This window comes from Bos grunniens, chromosome 6 (assembly GCF_055505025.1).
Source record: "Bos grunniens cultivar Pamir isolate PY7600 chromosome 6, Bosgru_T2T1.0, whole genome shotgun sequence".
Lineage (NCBI taxonomy): Eukaryota > Metazoa > Chordata > Mammalia > Artiodactyla > Bovidae > Bos > Bos grunniens.
In genome coordinates, this window is record NC_141170.1 from 92,639,722 (window position 1) to 92,663,815 (window position 24,094).

General features: G+C 42.1%; 1 protein-coding gene and 1 long non-coding RNA gene across 4 annotated transcripts in view; one reads left to right on the top strand and one right to left on the bottom strand.

Annotated features, from left to right (window-relative positions):
• The window catches only part of TSPAN5 (tetraspanin 5), a 335,779-nt gene that overhangs the window by 306,719 nt on the left and 4,966 nt on the right, over nucleotides 1–24,094 (bottom strand). The gene's annotated exons all lie outside the window — the stretch shown is intronic.
• Nucleotides 3,112–6,482, top strand: LOC147371002 (uncharacterized). 2 transcript variants are annotated; one of them, XR_015166043.1, is made up of 3 exons: nucleotides 3,112–3,289; nucleotides 4,301–4,368; nucleotides 5,068–6,482. It is a non-coding gene; the product is annotated as an uncharacterized LOC147371002 (long non-coding RNA). The 2 variants fall into 2 exon arrangements; XR_015166044.1 differs by having other exon boundaries at nucleotides 3,141–3,289; nucleotides 5,064–6,482.

Sequence of the window (24,094 nt, forward strand, 5' to 3'; positions counted from 1 at the left end):
CCTAGTTTGCCTCTCGGGGGTCAGGGCCCCCCAGCAGGAAGGAGGAGCATACTGGGAAGCCCATACTGGGGGCCAGACGGGAATGAACACAGTTGTTATTTGGAGGAAGCCAAAGCAATCACCATCAAAAGGTAAGAACCAACAGGAATTAAAGTTTGTGCTTAGTCATGGAGAAAAGACACTTAGCCAGCCACTGATCTAGGACAAGAGGACCAGGCCATGGACGAGGGCAAGGTGGGAAGTGAGAAGGTGCAAGGGTCCCCAGCAGGAGCTGCAGGAGAGAGGGTTTTGCAGCTCTAGGCTGTGAACAGGGTGGGGTGCAGGGTGCAACTGAGTGGCTGTGGTGAGCCAACAGGCTTAAGGTCTTGAGGCGTCTCTCAGGTGACAAATACACACACGTAGGGAGTAGCCGACATCATCCTAAACAATTACAGCCAGGGGAGGTCACACCCAGATCCCATAGAACACAGAGAAGGTGTTAGGGAAGGAAGTCAGGAAGGTGATGTGGAGGAGTGAGGTTGAACTCGGTCTTGAAGAAGAGACATTGACCAGATGAAGGTGTGGAAGGACATTATAGGAAAGGGAAGCACAATCAAAGCCAGGATGGCCTGAGGGAAGAGGGTATGTCTGCAGGATAGAGAATATACGGTGCAGTAAACGTGTATTGTTATGGATGTAGAGGGTCTGGAAAGGTACCTAGAGCCAGGTTGGACAGCACCCATCAGAAGCAAGTGTGGGCCATGTCCTGAGGAACTGTGATTGAAGGAGAGAGGTGCAGAATCTGGGCTGCAGATGCTGAACTACCTGATCCTCTAGGGGCAGTGAGGTGACAGGCTTGGCTCTCGGGAGAGCACGCTAGCAGTGGGCAAACACATTTTATCCTCAGCCTCACTCCCTCTCACCTTCACCACAGTTGCAGAAGCTTTCCTAAACTCTCTCCTCTCTTCCTCTTCTACAGCTCTTTTTCCCCAAGTAGGTGACAAGGTGGACCTGCCCCACTGCTCCAGGCCCTGGAAGAATGCCCAGCCCAGACTGCCCACTGTGGGTCACCATGATGCCTGAAAGACACAGAAAAGCTGCAGCCCGGCTATAGCCGTGAGCCCCTCTGAGTGTATACAGAAGTAAGCACATGGGCAGAAGTATCCCCCTGCCCCACCTTAACAATTCCAGTTACACACTGAGCACTGAAGAGTCTGACAGGACGAAAACACGTGGGCAGGTCTCCAGAGTGTTCTTTAGGCTGCAACCAAGGCCCTTTTCTCTCTCAAGGATTCTGCAAAAGCTGTTTCGCTTAACTTTCCCAGCATGTAAGACAGACCCTCTCCAGGGTTATCTCTGGTCAAGGATCAAACAGTTGCTACCCACTGTCTCTGCAGAATGAAATGCTTCTATTGAATCAAAACTGACACAGCAGCACAAAACAGATAGGCGTGAACCTGGGCCATGGGAGACCCAGTTATCTGGAACATTGTTCCTGACCCAAGAGAGACGCATTTATCTGAGGAGTACTGTGACCATGTACTTTGAGATAAAATTTCCTAGGGAACCCTTCATATCAGCAGCGACTCTCCATCTCCGAACTTAAGAAAAAAAAAGAAGTATGTATTTCTTTGCCTTATTTGGCTAAGAGGAAGTGTATAGTGTAGAGGGAGGGGAGGATTTGAAAGCACTTCTCCAGCTTGTGTCCTGGTCCCCAACCTGAGCACTGGAAAAGGAGCCAGGAGATGTATCAGTGGGAACCACCTCTTGAGGGCCCTGAAAGGCCACCTCCCCATCGCCTTCTCCCAAAAGGGACTTCCCCAGTGTGTTTAGCACACAGCACAGTAAGTATGATAGTTCTATGTGCCAACTTGGCTAGGCCACAGTACCCAGATATTTGGTCAAATAAAATACTAGTCTAGATGTCACTATGAAGGTGTTTTTTTAGATGAGATTAATGATTACTATTTAAATCAGTAGAATTTGAGAAAGCAGATTACTCTCCTGAATGTAGGTGGGCCTCATCCAATCAGTTGAAGGCCATAAGAGAAAATGACTGAGGTTCCCCAATGGCAAAGGAATTCTGACTGGAGTTGTGACATCAGCTCTTTGCTGGGCCTCTAGCCCACCAGCCTGCCCTGCAGGCTTTGGACTCCACAACTTTGTGTGCTAACTCCAGAATTTCTGAAACAGATACGTGAAAAATGTATATACACCTTTAGGTATGCATGTATGGGTACTAATGTGTGTGTATATGTATGCATAGTGCATATTCTTGCTTGTATTTCCCAGTTCTCCCTAATGAAAGTATCAAAAAGGGGATACACTCCAGCAGCAACAGTAAGCACACGCAGGGTCCAGATAGTGGTGTCTCCTACTCCTCACAAATACTGACGAGGACTACTCAGAAAAATGGCTGATTCGAAGACCAGGGCAGGGTCAGTACAAGACGAGCCTGGAACATGTTAAGCCAGAAAGAAAGAAAGGAAGTGCGCACAAAAGATAATGGGGCATGTTACAAGGACTTGGGAAGCAGCTCAAAGTCTTCGCAATGGTACAACTGGAGCACCTGCACATTAAGTACAATAATAAACTCTTGGAAAACGGGATTGAAAAATCAATCCATATCACTGATTTTAAAAGACATATGCATAAATAGAGGAGAAGGTTACTCTGCTTACAGTTGAAAGCTGAGGGCCAAACAGCCAGTGTGCGGGGAGAGCTGGAGAGGGAACATTATCATTGTACAGCCACAGAGTGGAGAGTAGATCAGCAAGAAGCACCCATGGATTTTCAATCCAGGGGGAGGTTTTGATGAAGAGCAGGACACTTGTATGTGTTAAAGTGTCTCCTCGTGAACTGCTTATGCATTCAAGGGAGAAAATAAAACCTAATAATTATGTAGCAGAGATCAGAATTACCTCCGCCAGTGAATAGTGTGCGTCTCCTAACACATTAGCCCGTGAAGGACACAACTTCACCAGTGCAGCATCGTGGCCAGCAATGCATAACCCCAGTAAAATCACCAAGAAGCATCAGGCAAACACAACATGATGACTGTTCTATTTTTAAAAAGAATGGTGCGTGGATGGGAGGGGAGACTGTTTCTCAAATGTCAATGTCATAAAAGACGACAAAAGGCTATGATACTGTTCAGGCTAAAGGAGACCAAAAGATCATGACAACAAAATGCAGTACCCAACCCTGCACTGAATCCTGTGGAGGAGAATGAAGTGCTGGAAAGAACATTATTAGATTGACTGACAAAATCAGGATACAGCTGCCAGATTAGATGAAAGATTACATCAATGTAAGTTTATGAAGTTGATACTGTACCACGGTTATGTAAGAAAATATTCTATTCTTAGGTAATACACACTGAAATATTTAAAGGGAAAACACCATATGTAATTTACCTTCAAGTGCCTCAGAAAAAGGAATTCTATATTTACACATGTATGTATGTGTTTGTACACACACAGAGATGGATGGATGGGTGGGTGGATGGGTGACTGGGTGGGTGACTGGGTGGGTGGATGGGTGTATGGATGGATGGATGGGTGGATGAATGGATAAAAGAGGCAAGGAGGGAGAGAGAAAGAACAAAGTTCCTGGGGAAAGAGAACTCTATGGGGAAGAGAGACATTTGCTCCCTGTGTCTGTAGCAGCATGTGTTCTCAGGCCACGCCCACAGTAGGCTGGATGAACTAATCCTTTGACCTGAAGAAATAACCAAAAATATATGAGCTGAACTTGGGGCACTGGTTAGAATCAGATAATTTAGACCCAGTGAGCACATCTAAGGCACTAGCCCCCTCTCAGTGAACATGTACTATGGTGTGTTATAGACAACCCTAGTTTAATCACTGTTTCAGTCAGCTTTCTAGCAGGAAACAGATGGTACAGTGAAACTAGATCCCTGAGGACAGTGTAATAAGGGTATTTACAGAAGTGAAGGGCAGAGTCAGAGAAACCAGTGAGGGAAGATGCTGCTGCTGAGTTGCTAAGTCGCTTTAGTCATATCCGACTCTGTGCGACCCCAGAGATGGCAGCCCACCAGGCTCCCCCGTCCCTGGGGTTTTCCAGGCAAGAAAGCAGCGGTGAGGAGCCCATGCTATTAGAAAACAAAACAGAAGGGAGGGATCATTTACGTAGAGAAGAGCTGTGTTGAGACCTGGTCTGGCCGTCTCAGAGCTGCCGTGTGCTCTGGCAAGGGGATGCACCCAACTCTGCAGCCAACCCTTCGCAACCCAGAAGGGAGGGACCATAGAGGACAGACACCTCGATCGCACTTTCCTTACAACCTCTGGTCTCCCTCCAGGGTCTCCAATTGTCTGAATCCTCCTGGTAGCTGGTGGGCAAGGGAGCCTATTAATGCGGTCTACACATGTCAGTCTCCCAGGGGAAAGGATGGGGTAGAGAGCAAATCTACCAGGGGAAATGGACTTAGCAATGATCTGGGGCTACGATGAATGTTTAACTTTGCAGGAACACAGAAAGCTGACATTCAACCTCACCAAACAAAGGAATTCTGATTGTATGTAGAAGATTCTTGGGACTGGAATGGTCAAAGAGTTTGAAACGAAAGTTAAAAAAAAAAAAAAGTGCTGTTTTCCTGAATATTGGAAATAAGACTTTTAAAATCCATATTTTTTCTAAAGTAATTTTCCAAATTGTCAACCACAGCCAGTAGGAAGTAAACATAGGAGAATTCATTAACAAGAGAGCAGCAAAATTGAACATGGATGGAGAAATTCTCCCATTAATTTTTCCTGTAAGATTTGACAAAAAGGTGGTAAGTTTCTGCAGTGCTCCACTGAAGTGTGGCCCCGGGTCTGGCGTGTATTCAGTGGGGGTCTCTGCAGAGGGCAGGGCACAAGGCAAGATGTAGACCGCACAGCTTGTTCACAGAGGAAATTCAGGGGGCAAGATAAAGGTATTGACTCAAAGATAAATCACAAAATGAGAAGTTGGGAGGTCTGGAGGAAGAGCAGGGGCGTGGTGTATGACAATGTGTGGCCAGTGTTTCAGGATCCAGGCTGTGAGAGGCCGGTGCTGAGTGTCATTTGCTGTTTGTTTTGGAGGCAGGATTCTCTATGGAGAAGAGGACAGACCTCACAACTAAGACCAAGATGGACCCTTCCCAGCCCATCACGTCCTCTGTCGTGAGACACAAGCCCATCCATGATTTCCTGACACGAAACTATACTAAGTCCTGCCTTTTCTGCCCCACCTCCCACCACTCCCTAACCACACTCCAGTCACGACGCTTTCTCTGAACATACCCTGCAGTTTAACATCACTGTGTCTTTGAGAACTGCGATAGACTTCAAGTGAAGCTGCTGTAACAAAGAAAGAATAAAATAGATAGCCTTAAATTAAAAATTTTCTCCTGAAGCAGTCCAGCAGTGAGTGGCACAGAGCTGTTAAGGCAGGGCTGCTCCCATTCTGGGATCCAGGCTCCTCACATCCTGTAACATCCTGTTACTTCCCCATCTCCTGGGGTATTACCATCATCCACAGACGTGAAGTGGGCTTGCCTTCATGTCTGGTGAAGAGAGGGCATGAGGAAGTGGCTTTGTCTCTAAAGAGATGGCTCAGAAGTGGCTCACGTAACTTTTGTTCACGTGCTATTGGCCTGAACCGAGTCGTATGGTCATTTCTGGCTGCAAGGGAGTCTGGAAAGCATAGCATCTACTGTGGCCCTGTGATCTACACAAGCACTCGGTATTCTTTCATGGAAGGGGGAACTAACTGCAGCATGGTGCCAGAACCTAAGCAACAGGTCAGAGAGGCCCCACTGGCCTGCAACTGGTACAACTGGAGCACTAAATTATTAAGTACAATAATAAACTATTTTAAGACGAGAATGCACATTAATCCTTTTCTATCCACATCAATGATTTGAAAAGGTACGTAAACGAATAGGGGAGAAGGCAAGGTTCTTGTTTATGTTAACCATCTGCCACCAGTCTGGCATTTTCTCAGCCCAGAACGGACTTTGCTAACCTTGATCACATCCCTGAATTTCCCTTTCTGCCCTTTTGTGACTTAAAAATAAACTTCCCCTATTCTCCAACCCCAACATTTTTTTAACTCCTCTTCATTATAATTATCTGTGTATAGCTTAGACTGTGAGCTGAAGAAGTTAGCAGCAAATTACCAAGATCACTCCCAAAGGAGAACAATCTTTATAAAGTTTATAAAACTCAGTTGTTGCGGTCTTCACTTGGTCACCCTTCAGAGCAGTATTGCTGATGAAGAAAAATTGTTTCCAACCCTGATCATACTTTTTCATATCCTTTCAGAGTCAAAGATCTTCTGTGACCCAGAAATGGTCTCTCAGGCCACCGACTCTACTGTTCCTCTTAGTTGCTGTCCCTTGTAGCAAGTTTTTGTCCCACTCTCCATCAACAGGACCCGTTCAACTTTAGAGACCAGACATCACTGTAATCACAAATGCTCTCATCTGTATCAAAATAAAACGTATGTTCTGACCAGAATCTAACAGCTCATTTGTGAAATTTGTGGTGCAGAGAGTTCAGGTCCTTTGATGACAGATCACTGAAGTAAGCCCTGACCGAGTGTTAGCTGAATGAACGATGCATTCATTGAACAAATAAACAAATAATAAAGTTGGTCAATATTTAATCCAAAAGCTAGTTATAAAAATCTCTAATTTGAAAAGATGAAAGCACCCTAATATTTATGGCAGCATTATTAACAATAGCCAAGATATGGAAGCAACCTAAGTATCCATTAGCAGAGGAATAGATAAAAAAGATGTGATACATACATACAATGGAATATTAATCAGCCATAAAAAAGAATGAAATAATGCCATTTGCAGCAACTTGGGTGGACCTAGAGATGATCAGACTATATGAAGTAAGTCAGACAGAGAAAGACACATCAAATATCATATGATATCACTCACATGTGGAATCTAAACAAAATCATACAAATGAACTTATTTACAAAACAGAAACAGACTCACAGACGTAGAAAACAAATTTATGGCTACCAAAAGGGAAAAGTTGAGGAGGGGGAAGATAAACTAGGAATTTGGGATTAACAGGTACACACAGCTATTTACAAAATAAACAACAAGGACCTACTTTATAGCACAATGGAACTATATTCAATGTCTCATAATAATCTATAATGGAAAAGAATCTGAAAAGAATGTGTATATATTCTTTTGCTGTACACTTGAAACTAACACATTATAAATCAACTATACTTCCATTTTTTACAAAATCTGGTTACACACAGTCTGGTTCTTTCAGTTGTTTTCATCATCAAATGCCATTTGCAGGTTACCTGTCTGCTCACAAGATTTCCATTGATCAAAGCACACTGTCATACTGCCTAAATCCAATCTTGATGAAGGGGTAGTACCGGGTTTCATGCTTTAGAAATCTTGGAAATTAAAAGGAATAAATCCTGTTGGACTGCTGATGTTGAGGGTAGTCTTGGAGGAATCCACTTTTTCAGGTTCTCAGGATAGTCCTGCTGTGGTTCTCCCCTAATGCTTCTGAAGTGGTCTTTATTTAAGATTGAGGACTGACAGTGAACACAAAGGTCTCCTGTCACTTTGGAACCCACCCAGGGCTCCTACACGTGGTGGGAGGCCCTGAGTGCCATCAGGAGTACAGGCTGGCAGCTCTCCCCAAAACAGGCTGCTTGGGCCTGAAGGTTTAGGAGGACAAGATAAACAAGAGTAATGATGTGACATCAAGGATGTCTATTTGAAGACAAAACAACCCACCAGCTACACCTTGAAATCAACAGACAGTCAGCCCTGTCTACATTAACATCCAAATGACTCCATAAAGATCATTGGTTCCAGTAATGATGTCACTCAGGCACTGTAAGAGCCCAGGTCATCCTAGATCCTGCCATGTTCAGATTCACGTGCTTCCCAAACACTGGAATACAGGCTTCCATTTTTATAAGCAGAGTCTAAACAAAAATTTCACTTTTACTCTACCCGCTGAGTTTCCTGTGTTCATCCTGTTAATGAAACCTGTTTCTTCCTAAAACAAAATAGGGTCTGAAACCTGCCAACCTTCTAAACCCCTAATCTAGAGAAATGCCAAGCTACTTGGCACAGTCACATTATCAAATCAGATGTTTGGTGTGTTTTTTCCTAAGAATGCTATGAAATATCCTAACACATGAGTTTAAGTTTTTAAAGACCACCTTAAAAACTAATCATAAACTATGAATAAACAAGTATCAACTGAATTATAATTTATGTCACACTTTTAATAGGGGGAGAAAACACCGTTGCGGATTGATCCTGGGGAGATTTTCACATAAATAGAGACGCAGTATAGTTTAAAGTGAAAGAAAAGGTGGGGGAGAATGGATATATGCATATGTATGGCTGAGTCCCTTCTCTGTTCACCTAAAACTATCACAACATTGTTAATTGGCTATACCCCAATACAAATAAGGGCTTCCCTGATAGCTCAGTTTTTAAAGAATCCACCTGTAATGCAGAAGATCCCAGTTCGATCCCTGGGTCTGGAAGATCCCCTGGAGAAAGGATAAGCTACCCACTCCGGTATTCTTGGGCTTCCCTAGTGGCTCAGCTGGTAAAGAATCCAGCTGCAATGTGGGAGACCTGGGTTCGATTCCTGGGTTGGGAAGATCCCCTGGAGAAGGGAAAGGCTACCCGCTCCAGTATTCTGGCCTGGAGAATTCCATGGACTATATGTAGTCCATGGGGTTGCAAAGAGTCAGACATGACTGAGCAACTTTCACGACAAAATAAAAAGTTTAAAAAAATAATAAAGTGGAAAAAGAGGTTGTTGAAAGGAAGGCCCAACACTCTCGTATCAGCAGACCTCAAACATAGTGCAGCTTCAGTTCCAAACCAACACCATAAACTGAGTATCACAATAAAGTGAGTCACACAAATTTTTTTGTTTCCCAGTGCATATAAAAGTCGTGTTTACACTATATTGCAGTCTATTAAGTTTGCAATAGCATACATCTAAAAAAAGTATATCCTTTAAAAATACATCATTGCTTAAAAAAAAAAAACCAATCATTTGAACATTTAGTGAGTAGCAGTGTTCTTGCCTGGAGAATCCCAGGGACCAGGGAGCCTGGTGGGCTGCTGTCTATGGGGTTGCACAGACACGACTGAAGCGACTTAGCAGCAGCAGCAGCAGTAACAAAGATCACTGGTCACAGATGACCTTAACAAATATAATAATAATGAAAAAGTCTGAAACATTGCCAAAATGTGACACAGAGACACAAAGTGAGCAAATGCTATAGGAAAAATGGCACCAATATACTTAGTCAGTGCAGGGTGCCACAAACCTTCAATTTGTAAAAAACAAAAACAAAAAACCACAGTGTCTGTGAAGCACGATAAAACAAAGCATAATAAAACAAGGTCTACCTGTAATGAGATTTCCAAACAGATAAAATATTATGTGCTATTACAGGATATTATAGCTGACGTCTGACTTATGGCCCAAATGGGATTCAAACACATCTAAACGTAACTGTTGAGTAGTAGGCAGCCCTTGGTGCTAATGATTTATGTAAGAAGAGCTGTTTATGGCTGAAGGAGTAAACACGGGCTGAGGCACTTGTGCCTAGGGGTGCATGATGTCTGTGCCCCAAATAGCCGGTGAGATATGAGAAATGCAGAATGCTATTTCAGTAAATGCTATTGACTGAAATGAACATACTACAAGGAGAAAGCAAAGTGGATATGAAACATTCTGGGCTGGGAGCTGCAAACCTGAGTGCTAACCTATCTTGGCCTCAGTGTCACTTCTCCAGAACTCCTTTCCCTTACATGCTATGTATTTGGTTTTGGCTAGATGATGTCTGTGGACTTTCCAGTTACAGACTGGAACTAGAGTGCTTGGACTCTAAGGAGAACCATGACCAAACATAATATAAAATAACATGGTAGTCAGTGAAAGAATAGCAGTCAGAAAGGCATGGAAAAGAAGTGGCCGGTATGCCTCCTTTATCAAATGGAAGAAGGATCTGAAATCCATTTCCTTGGACACAGACAGAAGGCAGCAACAGCAGAGTCATGGATTTCTGTACTGTCTACAGATCCCGACAAATTCTTGTTCCCACGGAAATGAGGAAACAAGGTTGCTTCCTAGCAGACTGGTGGCTTTAAATTCCCATCTCTTCTGAGACTTTCTGTTTCTGTTGTACTGAACCCTGCTTTGCTAGCATGAAAATGGAAAGACAAGTAGCACCTGAAAGAAAAAGAAATTGTCCCCTCCTACTCTTCCAGTACATTCTATCCAAAAGATGGGCAATGGGGAAAGATGAAACCAAATAAAATGATACTGAAAATTCTGAACATTTTTTCATACTCCATGTGAGTTCAGGAACCTATTATAATTGGCTACCAAATCCTTAACTGTTTTATCTCCTTTCAGTCTCTACTCACTCCCTATATTTTAGTATCATTTTTGGTAATTTGAATAAAATGCCTAAGTTTTCCTAGGGCTCATAATACAAAAGAGTGATAGAATTCACTCTTAGCCCATCTGGAGACATTTTGTTAAACAGGAGGGGAAAGCCACATTTCCCCTCACGGCTGGACAAGGACGTGTGAGCTGGAATTTCAGCACCACCAGCCCTCAGTGGACACCTTTGTACAATGAAACTTTACAAACAGCTACGGTGGCTCTGATCTGAGTGGATACAGAATAATTAGGAAAGCTTCCAGCATCCTAAGCTTCATGAATATGGACTATCCTCACATCCAAAAGAAAGAAAATAACTTCTGCATTAATTTTCAGAAAGAGCTTCAAAAAAATCTCAAGTCTGGTATATTTTTAGAAGTTCACCTACAGCTTGATTTTTAAACTTTGCTTTGTCTTTCTATTTCAAATAATCTTACGGGAATCTTTAAACTTCATCTTTTTAGGAGAAATTGTGGAGGAAGGTGTTCAAATGAAAGAGAAAAATCTAAAAGTTTATACTTGTAAATTAGTACTGAATTTAAATAGCCCAAAGAATATTTTACTGAGCAATGACTTGTAGGAATGACCTTTAAAGAAGTCTTTTTCTCCCTTTTACTATTGAACACACTCATGTTGCATGCATACACACATGATCTGTGTGTGCTAATACAAATATTAACTTAAAATTTGGCAGTATGATTAAAAAAAAATTTTTTTTTGCCTAACTGCAAATCTTGTGTGTTTTTGGTTCCCTGACTAGGGATCAAACCTGTGCCCCCTGCAGTGGAAGCGTGGAGCCCTAACCACTGGATCACCAGGGAACTCCTGATTTTTCTTTTAATAAACCATCAATTGCCAAACTGGAAGTTAACAGCTCCAACCATTTAAAATTATCATTAATATTTTTAAAGAGTGTAAAAATTTTCATTTTTAAACTAAGGGAAGATTATGTTGTTTCTTAAAGGAACAAAAATTATAAATCATTATTCTAATTTGTACCCTCAAAATTCATGAGTTTGTCCATTATAAAATTGTTTCTATACACTAGTGTTGTGCTTCAAAGATACACAAAAAAGTAAAAAAAAAAAAAAGAAACTTTAAAATTCAAAATCCACTCATCTAGAAATAAAGAATGCTAAGATTTTTGTTTTCCTTCTGCTCTATCTTTTCTGCATGAAGAAGCATACCCAGATAATTAATATAAAAGTTATTTTTAATAACTTAAATTAAATGAATTTCTTTCATTTAACCAATTATTAAGGTTTTTCAAATACCTTATTTTAGATATCTAACATAATTATATAAAACGTGTGGTAGCCAGCCTCCAAGACGACCCCAGTGATTACGGCCTCCTGGTGTTCGTGACCCTATGCAGTACTTTTTCACACTGAACAGAGGTGACCTGCGTAACCAATAAGATACTTCAGAAAAACAGTTTGATTTCCAAGACTATGTCATAAAAGATTTTGCAGTTTTCAAACCGTTTTTGGTTTGACTCAGTATAGGAGAAGCCAGGTGACATGTAATGAGGACTCCAGTCATCCACTTCAGAGAGGTCCAGGTGGTGAGGAATTGAGGTCTCCTGCCAATAACCAGCACCAATTTGCTAGATATTAATATTTGAGTTTGTCACCATGGAAGTAGATCCTCCCACTTAGTCAAGTGCTTGGATGATTGCAGCTCTGGTTGACACCTTGATTGTAACCACATGAGAGACTGAGACAGACTCACCAAGCTAATCTGCTCCTGGCTTTCAGATCCACAGAAATTGTGGGAGTTAATATTCATTATTTTAAATATCTATATTTTGGAATAATGTTGCATATAAATAATTATGACTTTGGTATCAGATGTGGGGCACTATCATAACAAAACCACTAAAATGTGGGAGTGCCTTTATGACAGGGAAGACTCAGAAGTAAAAGCCCAAGGTACATTGAAGAAACTTAGCAGAAGCCTAATGACCTTCAGGGATGTCATTGGTAAGGACTCAGGAAAATCTGGAAAATATTACTGGGAACTAAAAGATAAGAGATTCTTGTTAGATATGACAGAAAATTTAGCAACTGTCATATGCAAAGATACGGGGGGTGGGGAGGAATATATCTAATGAGCTAAGTGATCTAGCTAAGGAGATTTCCAGGTAGTGTTGAAAGTACTTCTTGGTTTCTTATAGCAAAATGTAAGAGGAGAGATAAGCTGAAGGAAGAATTATTCAATAAAAAGGAGTCAAGACTTTCTGCTTCTGAAACTTTCCAGATGACAGAAAATGCTAAAATTGTAAATAGCTTCCAGGCAAAGATCAAATCCAGGGCTCTTCCAAGAAAACATGGTCTAAAGATGAAGTTGAGGTTGTGACTGTAAAAATCTCATTTAGTGATTAAGGAAAATCTAAGGTAGTACTTCAGAGAACTCTAGGGCTTCTGAAAGTTTATGGACATTGTCCCTCTGCAGTTTCAACAACCCAAGGTAGAAAAGGGCTTACCCTGAAGAGATTTATGGTGTGGCTTTTAACTAATGGAATAAACTCCACTTAACTGCCCTGTTGCAGGTAACCTACAGAGTTGGGTTTTTTTTTTTTTTTTAATTAATATTGGCAGAAACATTATCAGGGTGGGCTGCATGGACAGAAACCATACAAAGTGAAAAGAGACCTTCAGAAGGTCAAACTTTGAGAGGCAGGAAGTAGGATAAGACTATCTCTAAGCTACAAATCATGGGTTACCTTTAATGGAACAGGAAGGACAAATCAGAGGGCAGAACTGAGAGCTCAGAGGGTAGAACCAGGAGCTATAGAGAATCATTCCCAGGAAAGAGTGGACCCAAGTCCTATTTAAGGAACTTTTCCATATTTACTTAGCTGGATATTAGGATTTCTATGAATCAGTGACTTCTGTGTGCCTCCTGTTCTCCCCATTTGAATGGGAGTATCTGTAATATTATTTAAAGGCTATCCCACCAGTATATATCAGGTGTGGGAGGGGGCAAGTAACCTGCCTCTGTAATCCACAGGTCTTCACATTGAGAGGAACTGTACTTGGAATGCTGGCTTAAAAAACAGTCACAACCTAGAAGCTGAGAGTTATGTTTTATTTGGTGGGAATTTTTAGGACTTCAGGCCCAGGAGATAGCAGCTCAAGTAACCCTGAGAGAACTGTTCTGAGGAGGCTGTGGGGAGGAGAAAGGCAAGCTTGTAATAAGGGGCAAGTAGTCTCAACATCAAAAGATTATTGTTAATTAAGGAAGCCAGATACCTCAAGTTAAGGAATTTAGCCCTTTTCTATGTATGGGAAGATGCAAGACTCATTCCTTTCATATGCATCTCAGCTATCTGGGGCCAGTGCTCACGGTGGAGAGTGGTTGACTCTGCAGGAGAGCAGGTATTGTTATTCCTGGGCTCAGAAATTCACATTTGGAGGGCTGGAATCCCTGATGGCTATGACATCCTTGTTTATTGGTATGATAGGAAATACTCCATTTCATAGGAACTATATACTGTAGAAATTGTTCTTGAAGAGCTTCATCTGCCCCAGCACCTGACTTAGCTGGTGAGGCCCTAGACTTGGAACTGAGGCTGAAACAGGAAGAAACTTTTGAGGACCTTGTCAAAGGGTGATTGTATTTTGCATGTGTGAGGGTGAGAATCATCGGAGGCCAGGGCTCAGACTGTAGTGACCAGCCTTTCCAATGACCTCCAGTCATTCCTGCCTCCTGGTTTCATGTCCCTATTGAGGTCCCTACCACCATGAATAGGACTGATCTGTGCAACACATAGAATATTAGAAAACAAGCAGAGCATGACTTCAAAAAAGACGCTGTTTCAACTTCGCTCTCTCTTGGATCACTTGCTGCAGAGAACAGCTCTAGACCTCTGGAGAGGTCCATGAGGTGAGGAATTGAGACCTCCAGCCAACAACCAGCACTAACTCTTCAAGCATGCATGGGAGCCACCGGCAAAGCAGAACCTACAGCTCCAGTCAAGCTTTCGGATGACCACAGGCTTGGCCAACAACTTGACCAAAATCTCATGATATATCCTGGGGCAGAGCCATCCAGATAAGATGTCCCTGGGTTTGTTACCCACAGAAATCATGTGAGATAATAAATATTATTTTAAGCCACTAAGTTTTGGGGTAATTTGTTACGTGCTAATAAATAATTCAGCCTTATTTCATCATATGAATATACCATAATTCAGTGTTAATTTAGATTTAATTTAATTTTAAATTTCTTCTAATTTTTCATCATTATAAATACTACTATAATGAACCTGATAAATAATACTACTATGAAGAACTGGATAAATAATAAATTGTCTGAAACTCTAATGTGAATAGATTCTTAAAAGAGAGATGACTAGATGTGAGCAGTTTATGTTGCTAGCTGTGTCATATAAAAGCATGCATTTTACTGTAGCCTCAGTTATGCTTTTCAAAACCACATGACAAGAATATCCATTATCAATATTCTCATTTAACACTACACTGGAATAGACACACTTAGGAAAGAAAATAAAATTAAAAGCATAAATGTTAGAGAGGAAAAACTTAAACCTCCACTATTTTTATTTGATATGATGAATACTTGAAAAACACAAGAGGAACTACTGAAATGCTATAATAAATGATATGAGACCCCAATAAGTTAACAAGAAATTAAAGAACTTCATTGCTACTCTAGACGCACTCAAGACACTTTGGACAGAGGTCTGACCAAGTGCGATTATGGGCACCAGTAGGAGGAAAAATTGAGCTGCCTCTTGACTGTATCCTACTGAATTCACGTCACCCAACAAGTTACACAAATAACAAACAATAATGTCAGCTGCATAACACTTGAAAAATTACATGTACACCTCTTAAATTTTGTTGCTGATTTTGAAACTACAACTCGCAAGAAGGAAACAAGGAGACTGAAGCAGTTTGTCAGCCTGAACTACCTCATTCCTTTCCTCAATCCCTGTAGCTTCGCCTACTCCTTCAGATAATCTTCTCTGCGATTGACAAGCCAGGTCTTCAGTGTTTAGCATGGAGCTTCCTGAGTCCCTGCTGAGTCACTCTCCAGCTCCTGGCAAGCTCTTCCTTGTGAGAGCTTCTGCTGAGCTCCTATCCTGAAGCGTATGTTCAAGCCCCAAAACTGAATGAGGCCGACACTGCTGACTCAGTTTCCCGTGGTTCCAGGGCCCAGGAACAGGGGTATCCTGAGACTGAATCACAAACTAGTGGCACCATGAACTTGAGTCCACACTTCTTTACCAAATCAGCAAGCAAGAGGCAAAATTCATCAGGACACGTGGCCTTTGCTCACTCTACGGCACATTCCCCGAAGAAAACAGCAATGATAGTCCATTTTGGATAAAAATGAGAAAGGGGAAAGGAGGGACAAAGGGTCCGATGCGCAAACAGCAAATCTTTGGAGTTGAGGACTGAATGTGATCTCACTTGGCACTCTGGGCTCCACACTGGGCTCAGAGCCCAGACAGGAATGTTCTCTATACATGTGACCTTCCTGCCAAGTCTGACAAGTATTCCTAAGGCTAAAGTGTGTTAAAACAGGAGGAGATTGGGGATTCATTCCTGCAGCCTCTCTGACCTCAGAGAACTGAGTGCACCGGCACAAAGAGGAGCCTCCTGGTCCCTCCTTCTGACCTCACCTCACCCCACCCCGGCTCCCCCCACCCCACAAAGGCGGCAGGGCACAAGCAAAGAGGAGGGGTCTGCAAGTGGCTTTTCAGCACACACAGAGAAAGTAGCTCTCCATAGGCCAGGAGACAAGTTGGCAGAAGCCCAGAGGAGCTTTTTGCAGTAACGCGTGTGCTCTTTCTAAAGAACCACAGAGCTCGTACCCTCCAGGGTCAGCAAGTAAAGGTGGGGCTTCTGAGCCCCTCTTATCCTTAGCTTGGAGAGCTTACATGGCTGAAGCACAGGCCACGTTCACTCATATGAAACTGTGACCTAGGCCTACAGAGAACAGAGCGACTGATTTTTAAATGCTTTGTTGTTGGTTAGTCACTAAGCCCTGTCAGACTCTTTGTGACCCCATGAACTGCAGCATGCCAGGCTTCCCTATCCTTCACTATTTCCCAGAGTTTGTTCAAACTCACGTTCATTGAGTTGATGATGCCATGCAACCATCTCATTCTCTGTCGCCCCCTTCTCCTCCTGCCCTCAATCTTTCCCAGCATCAGACTCTTTTCCAGTGAGTCAGCTCTTTGTAGCAGGTGGCCAAGTATTGGAGCTTCAGCATCAGTCCTTCCAATGAATATTCAGGGTTGGTTTCCTTTGGGACTGACTGGTTTGATCTTGCTATCCAAGGGACTCTCAAGAGTCTTCTCCAACACCACGATTTGAAAGCATCAATTCTTAGGCACTCAGCTTTCCTTATGGTCCAACTCTCACACCCATACACGACTACTGGAGAACCACAGCCTTGACTAGACGGACCTTTGTTGGCAAAGTAATATCTCTGCTTTTTAATATGCTGTCTAGGTTTTAAATGCTTAGGAATAGAGAAAATATGTGAAAGTCCTCCTCAGCATTCACTGCCTATGGTGCTATCAAAATATCACATCCTGGGGTCTCCAGGGTATGATTTTCCATCAGGTTTCATAACACCTTCCAGGCTGTGCATTTACCTCATGAGATATTAAGGCATTCACAAAACAGATTTACAATTAATTTTACTTCAAATGAATGTATAGCAGATCACATTTGGTGAGTCAGAGAGAGGAAATTTGAAATTAAAAATAGAATGTGGTGAACTAAAAAACATTGAAACTCATGGCTCTCCAGACAAAACTGGCATTTAAACGGATATAGAGAAGAAGAGTGCGTCACTGTCCTTTCTGAAGGTCACAGATGTTTGTAATTCTTCATCTGGGGTTTTAACCTTGACTCATATTAAATTTCAAAAGCACAGGTTCAGTCCACGATGCATTTTGAGTCAGCCTCTCCTGTGTGCTTGGCACCAAGCTAGGCACCAGTGATACACAGGAGAGTAACACACATCTGCCCAGAGGAAAAGTCGAGAAGATGACATTCTTGCTATTTTGCGAACAAAAAGAAATAATGCTCTGTGTCAGTACAGCAAACATTCTGGAGAGCTGACTATAAGATTCTGTGTGAGTCCCCAAGAACCCCCCCAGATAATGCCAAGCAGCAAGTGGCTTTTTAAAGCCACACTACATATTGACTTTGTAACACAGAATGAGCATCTGGCCAGATTTACTTGCTTAATTATGTTTTGCTTGTGCTAATATTAAAATTAGCCTGTATTCCCTGATCATCTTCAGAGGAACAAGTGTTTTAGAAGCATACTGGGCAACAAGATGTAAAGGGACTGAAGATGCTCAAGCCAAGAAATATGTCCTCTTTGTCCTACCCTGGATTCCTTCCTCTCCATGCCTTTTTTTCTTTCTTCCTTCTTTTTCCCCCAGATAACTTATATGTGATGCCTTAGGAATATGAAAACGTTTATTGTAATCTTCATAAGTCAAAGAAGGAAAAACCTGATTTATTGAGCACCTACTAAGGGTTAAATAAGCACTAAATGTGTTTCATTAGTTATCTCTTTTAATCCTTCCTAGAGTGCTGTGAAGAAGGCATTGTTATCATCAGTTTAGAAATGAGGAAACTGAAGCACAAAAGTATTTACATAACTGATAAAAGATTGAAGCAGAATTTGAATATAGTCCATCAACGTTAAAATATATTTCATGGGACTTCCCTGGTGGGCCAGCGGTTGAGTGCTCAACTTCCAGTGCAGGAGTTGCCAGTTTGATCCTTGATCAGGGAGCTCAGATACCATATGCCTCGTGGCCAAAAAAACCGAAACCAAAATATGGTATTTGTTGTAACAAATACAATAAATACTTCTAAAATGGTCCACATCAAAAAAAATCTTAAAAAAAAAAAACTACTCTTTCTTCCCACTATCCAGTTCACTCTAACCTTTAATATCCCATTTACCAATAGCCCAATAGAGAAACGGGCAAAGGAGAGGACCAACAGTTTACAGAAAAGGTTCTTAAGCGTATTTTTTAGATGTTCGATTATACTCATAACAAGAGAAATGCAAATTAAAGCATTAGCCATCAAAATAGCAAAGCTGAAGAACACCTGGTAAGACACTGAGCTGGTGTGGGTGGGGAAACAGGCCTGTTCACACATGGCTGGTGAAGGGAAAGACTGACGTGAGTGCTCTGGAGTGCACTTCGGTCATTCCCATCAATATTCTTCCTCGTGACTTCATCCTTCAGGTATACTTGCACTTTTGAGAAATGAGATATTCACAGGATTATTCACTGCAACATTGTCTGTGATAGCAACAGACTGAAACAACCTGATGATCATTAATGGAAGGTGTAAATTTTGTTCATCCATACAAAGAATTACACATAACCATAAAAAATGAGGATTATCGTGGATAAAATTTTCTAAATGAAAAAAGAAAGATGCAGAAGAGCAAGTGCTATTTTGTGCTTCAGTTTGTGTGGAGGAGGAAATATATACAAGTTTTTGTATAGAATTAGGCTATTAGGACAGAGAAGGCAATGGCAACCCACTCCAGTACTCTTGCCTGGAAAATCCCATGGACAGAGGAGCCTGGTGGGCTGCCATCTCTGGGGTCGCACAGAGTCGGACACGACTGAGTGACTTCACTTTCACTTTTCACTTTCATGCATTGGAGAAGGAAATGGCAACCCACTCCAGTGTTCTTGCCTGGAGAATCCCAGGGACAGGGAAGTCTGGTGGGCTGCCATCTATGGGGTCGCACAGAGTTGGACACGACTGAAGAGACTTAGCAGCAGCAGGCTATTAGGAAATTAGTAGCATGGTTGCCTCCAGACAGGCATGAGGACATAGGAGGACAGAAGAATGATTGCTATACACCCTTTGAGGCATTTGAATTTTGAACCATGTTAATACAAAATCTATTTTCAAGTAAAATTTATTCTTTAAAGCATTAAGTAAAGGACCTCCCTTGTGGCTCACACAGTAAAGAATCTGCCTGCAATGCGGGATACCTGGGTTTGATCTCTGGGTGGGGAAAATCCCCTGGAGAAAGGCATGGCAACCCACTCCAGTATTCTTGCCTGGAGAATCCCACGGACAGAGGAGCCTGGCAGGCTACAATCCACGGGGTCACAAAGAGTCGGACACGACTGAGTGACTAACACACATTAAGTAGGAAGTTGAAAAGCACACCAATTAATTGTCTTTCATATTTAACTATTGAATAATACAAGGAAAGCAATACTTTACTGGGTTACAGCTGAAAGTTGTACAAACTGATTCAAAATCACCACAAACTCGCTTTCTCTTTGGTCATTTTAGTCTTTGGAATTACTCCTTCCTTAAATTGCTGTTTAAGGCTATGATTTAAATCCTTTAGTTTTTCTTCCTTCTAACAATAATATTAAAACAATGATGAGAACAATTTATGCAAGAACCACTATTTATAAAAACTCTTGCATGTAGAGCTATGGTTATACTGTCTAATCTTCCTGATAATCATATACAGTGTGACTATCAAGCCCATTTTTTAAAGTGAACTATAGTCAATTCACAATATTATGTTATTTTCAGATGTCCAACCCCATTTTAAAGGTGAGAAAATAGAGACTAAGACAAATTCGTATTCTCTATTTTAATTGATTTCTAGATACAATGGAGCAGCTGTTTTCTAATGTTATAGCTTTGAGAAGAAAGAGAAATTAAAAAAAAAAAAAAAAGAAATGGCCTCTGAAAGTCCACCAGGCCCAGGAAATGAAGATGCTGACACACAATTTATTCCACAGAGATTATTCTATTTACTCCATAGAGATGCTTCTCACATTCAGGTGCTACTCAGAAAAAAATAATTCATTGGCTATATAAAAGATTCTATCATTTTAAAGGAAGAAAAATTCCATAAAACAATAGCAGCCATAGGCTCCTCTCCCTGTTCCTGTCAATTTCTCAGCTGCAATGTGTATAAAGCAAAGGTTCCTCCTTGACACAGGGGAGCCCTTTTTTTTCCTCACCATACGATGATAAAAATCACATAATCTCTCTCTTTACCAGCTCTTGCACTATCCTCCAGCATCTCCTCACAAGTTAGGACAGAGTTCAGGATAAAAGCCTGACATACTAAAAGGTGTATCAGAAACTCCCCACTAAAATGTTTTTTTATTGAAGACAATAACAGAAACCATTCAGCTTTTGGCTTTTCCCCCCATCACTGCAGGAGGCTTGAAGTGAGGTTATGGTGCTTACAACAAATGCCCACAAGACTGGCCTTTGATTCCCTGTTGCTCCAGCTAACATCTCCATCAGCCCGTGTTTTCCGCCTCCTCTCTCTCAGCCATAAAAGGTGTTACACCTCACTAAGGAGCTCCAAGAGAAGGGGTACTGTTTCTCATTCTGAAACAAAGGAGATTGAAAGAGATTGAAAACAGCTTTCCCATAAATGCCATTGAGACTCTGGATTTTCAGCACCCTAGCAGGAAAGCATCCAAATTCAGACATCTTGATGAAAGCTCCTTGTTGGTCTTGGTGGACTGGAGTGACTAAACTGCTAGTCCAAGGACAGAAGATGGCATGTGGGCACAGGGTAAGGACGTCATGGAAGTCGTTTTATTCCTCCTTTGTCTTTTGGTGGATATGAACTTTATCACTTCCTCGTGATTCAATCCAGAGGGACACATTATATTTGTCGCCTGTTTACGGCAAGGCATTGTCCTAGGCGCTGAGGACACAGGCAAATACAAAACCAAGTCCTGCACTCGGGGAGTTTAATATTCTACTGGAGGGTACAAAAGATATACAAGTCAAGTGAATCGTATATGACAGAGAAAAAGGTGGCTCAGATGTTAAAGAATCTGCCTGCAATGCAGGTGACACGGGTTCAATCCCTGGGTCAGGAAGAGCCCCTGGAGAAGAGAAGAGCTACCTACTCCGGTATTCTTGCTTGGAGAATCCCATGGACAGAAGAGCCTGGAGGGCTACAGTTCATGGGATCACAAAGAGTCGGACATGACTGAGCGACTGACACATACAAGGGACTGGAAACCAAGGGTGGTTTCCATTAGGGTGGCAAGGGGTGGCACCTGAGGAGTGGCCACTTCCAAAGAGATCTGAATGGAGCCTGTGGTTCCCCCAGGAGGTGGGTCCTATACAGAGAGAACAGCAAGGTCAAGGCTCTGAGATGGAGTAGGTTTGACAGAAATAATGGAGGCCTGTCCCAGAAAGGAAGGAAGCACAGTGGAGAGTGGAAGAAAAGGGGGTTGGAAAAATTGCGGAGATTCCTAAAGGATTTCATGGGTCATGATAAGGACTTTGGACCCTGGGAAGCCATTGATAGATTTTGAGCAGGTGGCTGACATGATATGTAAAATGATTTACATTTTAAAATGACATCTTTTGTGGTCAAAATACAAAAATGCCTTTTGTATTTATAGATTTTAAAACTGCATGTATAGCCTTTACTATCAAACGTACACTTAAAGATAATATTTTATGTGACAAAATATTTGCACTCATTCTAGACTTGGGTATTTCAGTGTTCTTGGTTTTTTAATTTAACTCTTTTCACAGACATGTTGAGAGTAAAAATAAATAATTTCTATTTTCCTTTTCAAGTATTACTGGATAAGGGATTAAAAAAAAAAACTAAAGCTGTTTTTGTTTGTAATATAAAAGACATAATTGATCTTTCCAGGGTCAGAGATGATTACTGCTTTTGCTATATACATTTATGCATCATTTTTTAAACTACATAAAATACAGAAGTGAAGTCGCTGAGTCATGTCAGACTCTTTGTGACCCTGTGGACTGTAGCCTACCAGGCTCCTCCGTCCATGGGATTTTCCAGGCAAGAATACTGGAGTGGGTTGCCTTCCTTCTCCAGGAGATCTTCCCCACCCAGGGATCGAACCCAGGTCTCCCACGTTGCAGGCAGATGCTTTAACCTCTGAGCCACTAGGGATAAACATTCCTTAACAGTTCTCTCACTTCTGTGCTTTGGCACCTGTTTTTATTTCTTGCCTAGAACATTTCCTCACCCTCTTATCTTTTTAAGTAACACCTAGTCTACCTTTTGGTATTCAGCACAGGTATGAGCTCTTTCAGGAAGTTTTCTGCTACCCTCACGGCCTTCATGAGGGTGTCTCCTTCAAGCTCCGAAAGCAGTCGGTGCAGTCTAGCACTACTACTGGGGCTTCCAGGGGGCGCTAGAGGTAAAGAATCCGCCTCCCGAAGCAGCAGACTGAAGAGGCATGGTTTTGATCCCTGCGTTAGGAAGATCCCCTGGAGGAGGGCATGGCAACCCACTCCAGGATTCTTGCCTGGAGAATCCCATGGACAGAGGAGCCTGGAGGGCTACAGTCCATGGGGTTGCAAAGAGCCGGACACAAATGAAGTGACTTAGCACAGCACATGTTTATAAGCAACTATGCTTTCACAACATACCTTGTGTATGTGAAAAGATTAATATTTAATTCTCACTGTTCACTTCTAACTGACAAAGGAACAGAGTGAAAACTTCAGGAACTGTGGTGGAACCTTACTTGCTGTTCTAGACCTGGTTGTACCCACCTTTGGTTGGTCCCATAGCTACTCAAGAGACCTTCTCAACTGAGTACGAGCGACCATCTGAAGTCACTTCCCATATCCCCTACTAGATACTGAATGTTTTATCAAATAGTAAGTGGTGACATTTTTAATTGACGATTAGTATGACCAGATGGATTCTGATTTTGCTTTTAATTCTCGGATTGTGTTTAAACAATTGAAAAGTATGTTCCTGATTTTGAGATACTAAGTGATATTGCACAGTTTTCACTTTACTGAGTGTGTACAGCTGTCCCATGAAGTTTGTAAGTGTGCCCTTGTATAGCGTCAGATGCCAAAATTAAAACACACACAAAAAAACAATCTTTGGAATCTATAATTATCTCAAAATATCAAGTTTTTAAAATGCAATCTCTGGCTGTCAGGTGGAGAGGAGACCATAGGGGATGTGGTAGGCAGACTCTTAGATGACTCCAAATGACCCCCACCTTCCGTGTCACTGCCCTTCTATCATGCCTCCCCGTCAAGACAGGGAAGAAGGCTGCACTTACAGACTCGCATGTAATGAACAGGATGTGACAGAAGTAGTGGGATGACGCTTCCGAGATTAGGCAGCTCAAAGACTGTGGCTTCCACCCGGAGCGTTCTCTCTCGCTTGCTCTTGCCCTCTCCCTCTCGCAGATCACTCACTCTGGGGGAAGCCAGCTGCCATACTGCAAGTCACGTTATGGAGGTGTCCACACAAGGTGACCAGGAACAGTGGCCCGCAGTCCAGAGCCCATGGGATCTGAAGCCTGTGACAACCACGTGAGTGATCTTGGAAGCAGATCCTTCTGCCAGTCCTGTCTTGAGGTAACTGCAGCCCTGACCCACAAGTGGGCTGCAACTTCACTAAAGACATTGAGCTGGAGGCAGCCAGCTCAGTGGCTCTCCTGTTCCCTGACTCACAGAAACGGTATAACACTGTATGTTTATTGTTTTTGCTATTATGTTTTGGGATAACTTGTTACACAACAGTAGATAATTCATACAGGAGAGTAAAAGTAGAAGCAGAAACATGTAACCCAATATTCATTACAGCACTGTTTACAATAGCCAGGA